Genomic DNA, 12,759 nt, shown 5'->3' on the forward strand with positions numbered 1-12,759 from the left:
GAACCAGTGTCGGGTGTTATTTTGTCCAGATGTCGGTTGATGTCTCCGTCAGTTGTTGGGGGATTATCCGTCCAGATGGCGAGAGATGTTACTGTACAAATGTTGGATGAGTATCCTTCTAGATGTCGGGTGATGTCTCCCTCAGGAGTCTGGTGATTATCCGTCCAGATGTTGGATAATGTGTCTGTACAGGTTTCAGGTGATTATCAGTCCAGATGTCAGGTGATGTCTTTGGACAAAACAAAACATCGAAGCATAAGAATGAATCTTTATGTTTATTGTCGATTTGACTGTACTTGTTATGTTAATACAAATAGTTAACTGCTTAAAGCAACATTATATATCAAATAACATATCGATTAAGTGTGACATAATAGTATACATATCATTTCCAAAGACAGTGTTTCTCTAGGGAATTTCATCAGTCATTATGTAAATAACTTAAAAAGAATATGATATTCGATATAAAAGGTCAACCAACAAAGCATATAAATAATGTACAACTGGTTAATTGTGCAGAGCAAGATTATCTTTACTTCATCTTGTATGGCAACAAATTATCTTTATTGCATAATTCAGATTCACACAAATTATCCTTATTACATGCTTTTTGTTTTAGGTTTATCTTTACTAGATTGCGTATCTTCAAGATGCTATATTATTATCTTTACGTCATGCTTTAATTCTACAACATTATCTTTACGACGTGCTTTAATTCTACAACATTATCTTCACGACGTGCTTTAACTCTACAACATTATCTTCACGACGTGCTTTAATTCTACAATGTTATCTTTACGGCGTGCTTTAATTCTACAATGTTATCTTTACGGTGTGCTGTACTTTTACGATACTATCGTAACTACTTGTCGTTCTATTACATTATTAAGCTGCAGATATGTACCTTTACAAGGTAATCTTTCCGACATGACTCACATTTACAACAATATGTTAACGACATTCTGTGCATTTACAAGATTATTTTTCCGACATAAAATGTCGTACAACATTTGCATTTCGTCCTGATGTACATTTTCCAGATTATATTAACTACAGTGTATATGTTTTACCGTTACACGATTGTCTTTACGATCTGCCCTGCATATTTACTTAATGTTTTACATTTACATGTTGTATATTATCTTAACTACTTGTTTTACTTTACAAGCTTATATTTACTACGAGTTTTACCTTATAAGATTATCTTAACTACTTGTTTTACTTTACAAACTTATATTTAATACGTGTTTTACATTACAAGATTATCTTTACTACGTGTTTTACATTACAAGATCATCTTAACTACGAGTTTTACCTTCCAAGATTATCTTTATTTCGAGTTTTACCTTACAAAATTATCTTAACTTCGAGTTTTACCTTACAAGATTATCTTTACTTCGAGTTTTACCTTATAAGATTATGTTTACTTCGAGTTTTACATTACTAGATTATCTTTACTTCGAGTTTTACATTACAAGATTATCTTTTCTTCGATTTATACATAACAAGATTATCTTTACTTCGAGTTTTACCTTACAAGATTATGTTTACTTCGAGTTTTACCTTATAAGATTATGTTTACTTCTTTTTTTAAGTTGTTGGGGGATCTTTACAACGAGTTTTACGTTACAAGATCATCTTGACTACGAGTTTTACCTTACAAGATTATGTTTACTTCGAGTTTTTCCTTATAAGATTATGTTTACTTCGAGTTTTACATTAATAGATTATCTTTACTTCGAGTTTTACCTTTCAAGATTATCTTTACTACGTGTTTTACCTTATAAGATTATCTTTACTACTAGTTTTACCTTACAAGATTATCTTTACTACGTGTTTTCCATAACAAGATTATCTTCACTACGAGTTTTACGTTACAAGATCATCTTGACTACGAGTTTTACCTTACAAGATTATCTTTACTACGAGTTTTACCTTACAAGATTATCTTTACTTCGTGTTTACCTTATAAGATTATCTTTACTACTAGTTTTACCTTACAAGATTATCTTTACTACGTGTTTTACCTTATAAGATTATCTTTACTACGAGTTTTACCTTACAAGATTATGTTTACTTCGAGTTTTACATTACAAGATTATCTTAACTACGAGTTTTACCGTATAATATTATGTTTACTTCGAGTTTTTCCTTACAAGATTATCTTTAAACACTATGTTGTCTGATAACCTTTACCAGATCTTCTTTATAACATGTATTTTTATGGCAACTTTCCTAAAATATATGTATATCTATTTTCTTATCTGATGATATACTTTATAAAATTATTTATTTGTTTTCGTTCCTGAAGCGTTCAAGCCAATTCCTAATATGTTGAGGTTTATAATCAAACGGCCCCACAGATCCAAAGTACACGACGGTTTGCTCGTAAAGGATGTAAAGGCGTTCGGGGAACGCCGCATATTGGAGGCAGTTTTGGTTATCCATGGGATCAACAAGCAGAGGGCACTTTATTTCAAGGTCTTTGAGCATTTCTGCAGCTTCGACTCTGTCTTCCATGGTCTTGTGTTGCGTCATACTTTCAAAACGTTGTCCGGATATGTGCCATTCCTCCACGGGATGAGCCTCCTGAATGTAGATGGTCACAAAATCAGCGATGTCGGCAAAATCTCGGATGATCAACTTGACCTTCTCGATTTCTGCAATAAAGGGAGGTCAGGAACAGCTTCCGAAGTTCATCACCAGAGGGCGTCCCTTATTTTGGAAATTGAACAAATTTACATACGACTTAGTATTCGTGTCGTACAGTTTTGTGTTCGGAGCTTTACGGCCTAAAAATGTTTGTCTGTATACAATATCGTAATAGTTCAACTTTGACATGTGAATAAGCGTTTTTGCTGATAAGTTCATGTCTATATCTTTTTTTTCGTCTGTTCTAAAAATCCCATTGATACAATTTCTGATGAACGTGTTTTTCGACAGCACGACTGCTACAGCGGCGAACGTAATTCCGACTGCCATTCTTAAGCACTTCAACCCAGTAACTATCCATCTTAAAGGGGGATCATCCATCCAAAGTGTGGCCGGAATCAACATGGTTGCATCTGAAACATAACAGAATATTTATAAACGGTATTCCGTCTTTGCGTATTGCAGAGTTATCTTCTCTTGTGAGCAGGTATTGATTGTTACGTCATTGGTTTGTGTGAGAAAATTACGTCTTTTTCTCAAAAATTGATGACGTTAATCTCACAAACAAATGACGTAACAATCGATCCCTGCTCACAAGAGCAGATAACTCTGCAATACGCAAAGACGGAATAGAACAGCTGGCAATAAATTAAGATACAATAACAAAATGTCATTTCTCAGTTGTGCCTCTTTTGGTTAACGAGAGATGAATGTAAGACACACATATATGGTAGCAGCTATATAATTTGGTAATTCATGCAGTATGCAAAACAAAAAACAGAAAAAAACGGCACCAAACAGCTGTTCCGTTCTTGTACGACACATCGGTAATACCAAGGTCCAAAAGGGTGAATATCCATATTGGTTCAAACTGCTGTTAGACAATCCCCTTAATTATCCCAAAGGAGGACCACTTTTCCGCAATACGATTTGTTTTTGCATATTATTACATCACGGAATCAAAAATTGTATTCAAAAGTTGGTCCTCGGATGGGAAAGTGTTGAAAGTATTTTTTTAAGTCTGGGAAACCCCATCATTTTCATAGATATAGTGGATATGGCTATATTTGCAGCAATATATTAACAATACCTAATATCTCAACAGTTCAAAAGTTCATATTCAATTGGTTTTATATATATTCTATGCATTTTCGCTGCTAGAAACTATTTACTGACTAATATTTTTTTCCGTTTTCATAAATGCCGACTGAGGGAAATATGGGCAGTTTTCCGCCATAGCTCTTTATTATGTTTGTTTTAAATTCTCACTACGTCAACACTTTAGTAAAATGAATAAAATATTAAAGGCATGGAAAGCAAGCTTATATATCTATGAACACCTTTCCATTCATGCAATATAAAGCAATATTGTAAGTATGGCCAATTCTCATCCATGTTACCATGAAGGAAAAATAATATTTAACATATTAGATTTTACTATTGATTTGCAATGTGTGTCGACTACAATGTGGAGTAGGCATTGTCCTCACTGGCCGCCATATTTACTGCTATCATACATTTTCTCTAAGCTTGTTTAAAGAATTAAGGACGGGTTGTTCAAACGGTGATTTATTAAAGGATACAATCATACTAAATTCTTTGTTTTGTACATGTTTAAAGACGGAGTGTTTCCAATAAAGTAACGTGTGTTTAATGTCCGCTTACCTTAGTGTATTCTAAGATATATACTATGTATTAGTAAACCAGTTGATGTATCGACTCAAACCATAATGTTTCCTTGTATTTATACGTAAACAGTGTATGAGCTGCTAAACACAGTATTTGAACATACACAAACAATTTCTAGCTGACGAACATGTACATGAAAATGTATTATGATTTGCTCAACCGAAGCGTGAATACAAAGTGGGTCAAATAGGCTATCAAAACAGTTTACAATTTCGTCACAACAAATACATTTAAACAATATTGAAGTCGCTTGCGCCGTCATATACATGTACATTATGCATATGACTTTAAGACACACGTTTTTATGTATTTAGTTAATATACCCTAAATCGGTATTTCGATATATTTAATTCATAAATCTTCAAGCGTGTTTCTATGTTTAGCAACAGTCACGCAAATGCTTGAAAGTTATTTATAAGTCTAATATGATCAATATATTCCCATTGATCTACCGATATCATAGGGACAAATATCGGTATGGTTATTTAACTACATGTATTATATGTAATTTATTACATATGAACTACACATTGTAGGTCAGTTCAGTTGTATACTTGTAATCTGTCATGCCGTAAGCACAGGTACTATAGACTCGATGTCAGTGAACCCACACTGTTTATAGTATGTGTGTTTTAACAGACGAGAATATACTACATGTGCCGTAAGCGGGCAGATAGTGGTTAACGAGGAGTTGATTTTATGACATTACAATGTTACAGTATGTGCATAAGAACATGCATATTCGTGCATTCTTGATTTCCCACTAAATAGACATGCAGTTCGGTAGCCCAGAGACGTACATGTACTACTGGGTAGCCGGTACGCAGGGACAAACCTCGTCTGTCAATACACCCATGTCTTATATTTTATATGGTTGTATTAACAGACGAGGCTATAGCACTTAATTAATTGTGGCCGGTTTGCATCATATGTAAATAAACGATTATGGAGCAACAGTCAAGATAGTAAGACTATCCCCTATTTAAGACGTTGTTTATATATAATTACCTACCCCACGTCAGCTCACCCTCTGTATGTATTCGAGACACGAGCCATCTACATGTAAGTAGGTCACCTACGCGTGTTAGAATATAGGACACGTCAGTACGCGAGTACTATACTATATACTATTAGCATTATGTATATATCGTCTGCAACATTAAATGCTAATTCTCTTATGGGCAATAGATCTCTAATTATTCGATTCAACATGATGTCCGTACTTTGTATATGTGCTATCTTATGTCTGTGTACATGTGAAAACAACGTGAATTAAATGGCCTGCAATCTGATTGGCTTGGAACTGCTTTACTGACCTTCAGGCTAATGTTTTGTCGATCTTAATACACATGAACCCCTAAATAGCACAAACGGAGATTTCTTAGGATTCCCCTAAGGATTCCATTTAAAAAAAAAATCTGAGCTTTTTAAAGAATTTCTTTTCTCCAAACAGCATATACAATCACTTATAAAGACTATCCTCACCTGCACGCAGCAACGGAGTTACTTCAATGTCTTTACACCAACAAATATATCCATATACCGCATGTATTGCCTTTCTACCGATAAGGTATTTCATACAGGCCCGTGTCAGTGTATAAAGTATATGATGGGTTACAACTTTTCTTCAAAATGAAGAAAAAATAGATAGCAATTCACGGTCATTTTAGTAAAGGTATGTGAGTTATCAGAGTTATATTTATGTTTTGCTGAGATTCATTACGGTTCTACAACGTGTAAATCAACATGCTTGTGAGAGGGTATTCCAGGGAATACCATCCATTTCCAACCATTTCCAGCGGTAGTTTTAGTGGCACCACACTTCATTCCGAATTTCAGCAGTCTCTGTATGTCGAGGTGTGTGTTAGCGATGGACAAAGAGGCGTTTCCTCGGGTCCGGAGCTTGTGTTGTCTGTACGTGTTAGGTTTAGCGTAGTTCCACAGTGTAAAGAGTAGGACAGAATGATATGGCAAGCCAACTTACATTTATTCAAGGAGCAATGTCGATCCTGTATTTCATCGAATTATATAAGATATCTTATATATTATATAAAATATCTTATATATTATATAAAATATCTTATATAGAAAATTAAATGAGATATCTTATATAGAAAATTAAATGAGATATCTTATATACTATATGAGATATCTTATATCGTATATAAGATATCTCATATAGTATATAAGATATCTCATAAAGTATATGAGAAATCTTATATACGATATAAGATATCTTATATCGTATATAAGATATCTTATATATCATATAAGATATCTTATATAATTAAAGTCTCGTTACTAAATAAGATATCTTATATAGCATATGAGATATCTTATATAGAAAATTAAATGAGATATCTTATATAGAAAATTAAATGAGATATCTTATATAGAAATTAAATGAGATGCTATATAAAATATCTTATATATTATATGAGATATCTTATATAGAAAATTAAATGAGATATCTTATATATTATATAAAATATCTTATATATTATATAAAATATCTTATATAGAAAATTAAATGAGATATCTTATATAGAAAATTAAATGAGATATCTTATATGCTATATAAGATATCTTATATGGTATATATGATATCTTATATACTTATATACATTTTAAGATATCGCATTTAATTTCTTTAGCTCTTTTTTTTACCTAAGAAGCCTCCTCGACTTCACCAGTCGTCAAAGCTGACGGAGTAGCCTTCCTTGCCACGAAATGTACATAGTTCTCGGTTTCTGTTTGAAATTTACTGTGGCTGATATATTTAGTGACAACTAGTCTCTATAAGGCTTTTTGCGATATTTCCTGTCCTAGGAGCGTAGCCAACTTAAAACCTTTATGGTATTAGTTTCATCACCCGCTTTCGCATAAAACACTAGGTGTGTTTACTACATTTACTCCTCTTTTGTGACGCATTGTTGTAATTTTCATTAATTAGCATCCTCCAATGATGTGACATGAGCATTTACATGCAGAATGGCAATCAGTGAATGGATAATAGAGAATAGGTGCATTTTGAAATGAAGGATAATTAACAGTAATGGGGAAAACATGCATGGAGAAAAGAGATATATTGTACTCCTTTTATTTTTATTCATTTTTTATTCATATTAATATATTATTAACATATGTAGTGACTTTATTTACTGTCAGTGAATATACAATTCATCACAAAATCTTACAAATGTTCTTGGAATACATTTGAATTATATTTCTCAACGCAACTTTACATGTACCAACGTAAGAGTTATTTCCCTTACACCGGATTGGATAATATTTTGACACGGCGCGAATTTGTCACACAGCAGGGTTACATTTTCATAAATAAATACACCAGAAATAGCATGCTGTGTTACAGAAATGTTTGATAAGCATACACAGTTCACATATCGTCTCGTCTCAGAGCCACGTCCGTGGTAGCAACGATGGTTTATTGCCGTTATCAACCGATAAGCACGATTTGTCATATTACGTTCCCGTTTGAAACATCAAAATAGAGGTTATACTTCATCACTCATACGGTTTATAAGTATATATATTTACTTCTTCCTTGTATTTACAAAATATAAAAAGCTAGACCGTACAGACAGCGTCAATGCTTGACAGTCTTCACATGTGTTTTCTCGAATCAGAGTCACGAAAACAAACACTCCTTAATCCGAGTTGCTAAAACTCTCAAACCCAGTGCACGAAGTTCACCACCACAACACTCGTAGAATGCACCGGAGAAAAACATTCTGTTTTGAGACACAGGTGAGTGTCAGAGATTCTTCTTTCTATTAACGATCACGAAACTATATAGCGGAAGCATGCAAGACTGAATTATGCGCACGCACCCCGAACGGAAGTGGGTCCGTCATTTCGTTCTCTGAACAGAATCAATAAGAGCGGCTTAAAAACAATACAGTGTTTGTGAATGGCTTCACTGGTTGAAATACAACTACTTCAAACGGCGGCATAGCCAAGCTAGACGGCAGGGTGAAGCGGAAAGTTATTAAATGAACGACACGGTGTTATTCTGGGAGGCAGGGTGGGTTGTTAAAATAAACTTGAATGTTGTTCTTCTGTAAACAATCTACTTGAAAGGGGGATGTAACCAATGAATGACTTACTTCATATTCTTTCTGGATATGTTGATTTATGATGAATTGAATCATTTATCAATCAATAGCCACCGTTTGAACACGGGTACTTCGTAGGCTTAGCGTAGCATCATGGTGAAACGTAAGCTTGAAAGCGACAGTGATAGTACTAACAATGCATCAAAACTTGCCAAGCTGTCACTTTTCGGATTCAAATCTAGTTCTGATAAGAAAAACGTGGTTAGGCCAATCCCAGATGTAGAATCGATACAATCTAGTCCAACTGTTAAACCTACCACACCATCAGGGAGCAAGTTTCATATGTTTTGCACTATTTGTTGTGAGTTTCAAGTTAGGAATACATTTACTGTAGGGTGTAGCATTTTGAAGAAGCACTAAGTCACCTAACAAGGAGAAACGAAAGGTAGAGTAGACTAGAGTAATAGAGTCTAAGCAAATGTAATATTTAAGAAATATTTAGTTTTCAAAATGTATGTTTTATTAGTTTTAAAGTCTTGGTCACATGTCTACTAGATATATTAATTCAGAAATAATTTTAAAGCAAGTTTTGCAAACCACAGGAGTTTAATATATTCAAGACTACAGTAGTTCATTCTAAATTAGACACTTGAGCCATATTGTAGAGAAATTACATTGACAGAGATATTGACAGTTGTGTCACATCAATGCAAACTGTTGTTACAATATGATCTCTTCTATCTTGTCTTCACTTTCATAAATATTTTCATTAAATTAACAGGTGACAACAGCATTGTACATGAAAAAAGAGGGGGCAACATGGACAAGGCAAGAGAAACCGCTGTTTCCAAATCCAAGAATGCCATGATATCAGCACTGATGAATGTCCCAATGCTGTTGTCCCGAGACTGCATCAACTCTGTAACACACAGGTATGTTGTTTCCCAATAAAACAGTTCATTTAGAAGGTCTGAATTCTCATTTACTATATTTGGCAATAATCCTGGGTTTTTTCTCTAAATAATGACATCTGCGTGTTCAAATTTGTCATGATATTATGTAAAAATTGAAGCCATAATTACAAACCGAACATTTATCAACTTTATAAATAAAAATATTACAAAGTCAAAAGTAACTTTTATCAGTATTGAATTGAAATCATATCTCAACTAAAATTCACATTTCAATTTTTCACTCATAATTCATATATAGTTTCATAAAACAATAACGTACTTTCATGTAAATGTATTATAATACATTTACTTGAAAGTACGTTACTTTTTTTTAATATTTCGTGGTTAAAGTCAACTCAAAAACCTCTTTGTAGACAAGCATACCAGCTACACCCACAACAGCAGTATCCAGGACCTCCAGTAGTCCCTTTCTCATGTACTAGAGAAAAGGTTAGTCAGTCAGGTTTGGGATTCTGTGGTCTTCAGTTTGATGTTAGATGAGTCCACAGATATCTCTGTTCATCAGAATATGATAGTGTATAGTTATCAGGTTTTTGGAGTCAGGCTGTGGTAGGTTGGAGTCAGCAATTAGGTTTCTTGGTATACGGCAGTTGTCAGTTTCAGATGCAGGATCTATTACCAGTCAGTCAGTTGTTAGATTTGTTAGAGTCTAAGGGTATTGAGGTTGAAGGGCAAGTTGGTGTTGCTACTGATGGGGCTTCAGTCATGACGGGGTGTAGGTCGGGTGTAGTTACTAGTCTTAAGGAGGTTAGGCCAGGTCTGCTTGCTACACATTGTATCGCACATAGGTTAGCACTAGGTTGTGGTGGAGCAGCAGATAAGGTTAGGTACTGTACTTGTTGAAGTTTCAGGACTTGCTCAACTCTATGTACAAGTATTTTGAGAATTCCCCAAAGAACATGGCTAGACTAGAGAAGATTTAGACAGTGTTAGAAAGTAGCAAGGGTAGTAGGTTGAAACAGATGTTCCATACTAGGTGGCTTAGTTTTGATGGCAGTGTTCAGCCAGTTGTTGAGAACTATCCTAGCATAGTTAGTGTTTCTGGAGGACCAAAGCGCTAAAGCTCCGTCTTTACACAAGCCCTTCACCTGCGTCAAGTTTTGTATATTGCGCATTTCCTGTCTGATGTTCTTCCACAGTTGGCTTTTAGATATATGGGCAGGTTGATCGAACATGTGTGTACAGTATTAAGCAAAGTTACGTTGAATTGATTATAAAATGTTAACAGAAGAAGGGTAGTTGGTATTATTCAGCTGTCAGTGAGTAGTTTGATAAAAAAAATAGTCTTTTAGAATCGATCTCTTTTTCGTTTTTGTTTTTTTTGTTTGTTTTTTTAAGACGTTTTTAATTTCTCAGTAACATATGTCCATGTGTTTATATACATAAATCTTATCGAGGTATGCATATGTACATATAGATTTTAAAAGATAATGGAGGTTGCAAGGATTGAGGGGTCCTGGGTTCAACCTCTGAACAGTAAATTGTTCTCACGCCATACACATTTCATCCATTAGATAAATCACATTTCTTTTATTACAATATTTTTAAGTATATATATATGGACGTACAGATACATTTCATATCAAAAAAACTTTTCTCTACGTTGTGTTAGAAAAACGTACATGTACTATTTTCAAAGTAAAAGTGTAAATGTAAATTTCCAGTCACACTCTAGTTATTGAAATAGCTCAGTAGCCACAGCAGTCAGTATTGTTACTTTTTATCTGGCTTGTGGAGATATGAAACCTTAGTGGACTTCGTATTCTGTAGCACTTGATTTTTTGTTGTATTTTTGTTTATAAATGTGTTGTGTATTCCTTTCACTTGGTACCATTCCTTCGGCTTAACTCTACAAATATGCACTCGCTAACATATATAGCAAAATTAATTACAGTTACTTCCCTTTGAACAGTGAGCTTTGATATAGAGCTAAACTATAACGACGAACATGAACACTTTGCCGTTCAATTTTTTACAGACAATTCTTGTCTAAACCTTATCTGCATGATGGCACAATCAGCTTTATCGTTTACTTTTACCTGTCAATATCAACCTGGATCCAATCATCTACACGAGATAAAGGCGGGACATCTCAGAGATTTATAATTTCGTGATTAGAATTAAGTCCGGGTCTCCCTACCAGACACAAGGTTCAGGTCAGCTCTCCCTTACTACCATAAAGAATTTTATGATAAAAGTGCTAAATTTTTACTTTAATTTAATATCTCATTATATTCGTTATTTGGCGTATTTTAAACAACAAACTTTCATTTAATCTATTCCATCGTGTGACATAAATATAATTAACTTGTGTCAATTTAGATAAGTTCTATTTATGAAGCTTTTCCTTTAAAGTCGACATGTGTCATTGTTGTCAGACTAGCTAATGCATTTACTTTGTCCATCTTATACCATATATCTTTCAACTTAATTATATTACGTAACAGGATTAACTGGTCATACCAGATCGGACACTGCATTGAGTCTCAGACAAAGGACAGCTACATGTAATTAAATTGGCTAACCTGGTCGGGTACGGCCTGGGTCTGAAAGGCCGATTGCTATGAATGACAGATGTCACTCAAACTAATTACTTAATTGCTAGTGTGTAAATTTACTTGGGGACATGTTCACGATTTGTAACATCAGTTAGGAGATAGGCCTCGGACTGTACGGGTATGTTTTTGGAAACTCCAGAAATCACCCACCGACCTAGAGTAAGTTATTCTAATAAATTTATATTTGGACCATACAACATCTCCAGAACTTTTACTTTTCAAATTAGATAACAACACCCTACACCAAAGTGTTGTTATACTACTGACCTGTATCGTGATATGAATGTTTACACAAGACTTCTTGTAATTCTAAAATGTAAGGGAATATTTCCTTTCGTGTATGTATTACATATATGGTATAACATAGACAAGCGAATGAGAACAAACATACATTATAATTAGGCAACAAGAATGCGAATGGTCATTGACTGCATAATGAATCGATTTTTATCTTCGACTTTGTTAATGCTGTAGAAAAAAAGGCAAATTCCTTGACACAGAAATAGCACAGCAAGAAACGAACGAGGGAATAAACTAAGCAGAAAGGGACAGAGGATTGGCGATAAAGGTTTCATGGAATTTATTAGGGAAACCAGAATTTGTTCCTGACGAGTCCATGCCTCCTACTGCACTCACCTTTCATCATGGCGACTTGGGTTCGATTCTCCGACCGGACGTAAAATGGTCTTGGGTCACCTATCTTGACCACATGGGTTTTCTCTGGGTACTCCGGTTTCCTGCCACATTAGCTGTGTGCTAACATGACTAATATGTTGTCGATTTGTATTAACAAAAAAAATCAAACCCATC

At 34.3% G+C, this 12,759-nt stretch overlaps 1 pseudogene; it reads right to left on the reverse strand.

Annotated features, from left to right (window-relative positions):
• Positions 1 to 262: 262 nt before the first annotated feature.
• On the reverse strand, positions 263 to 5,402 carry LOC110449167 (annotated as a pseudogene).
• Between the last annotated feature and the right edge of the window lie 7,357 nt (positions 5,403 to 12,759).

This window comes from Mizuhopecten yessoensis, unplaced genomic scaffold (genome assembly GCF_002113885.1).
Source record: "Mizuhopecten yessoensis strain PY_sf001 unplaced genomic scaffold, ASM211388v2 scaffold4511, whole genome shotgun sequence".
Classification (NCBI taxonomy): Eukaryota; Metazoa; Mollusca; class Bivalvia; order Pectinida; family Pectinidae; genus Mizuhopecten; species Mizuhopecten yessoensis.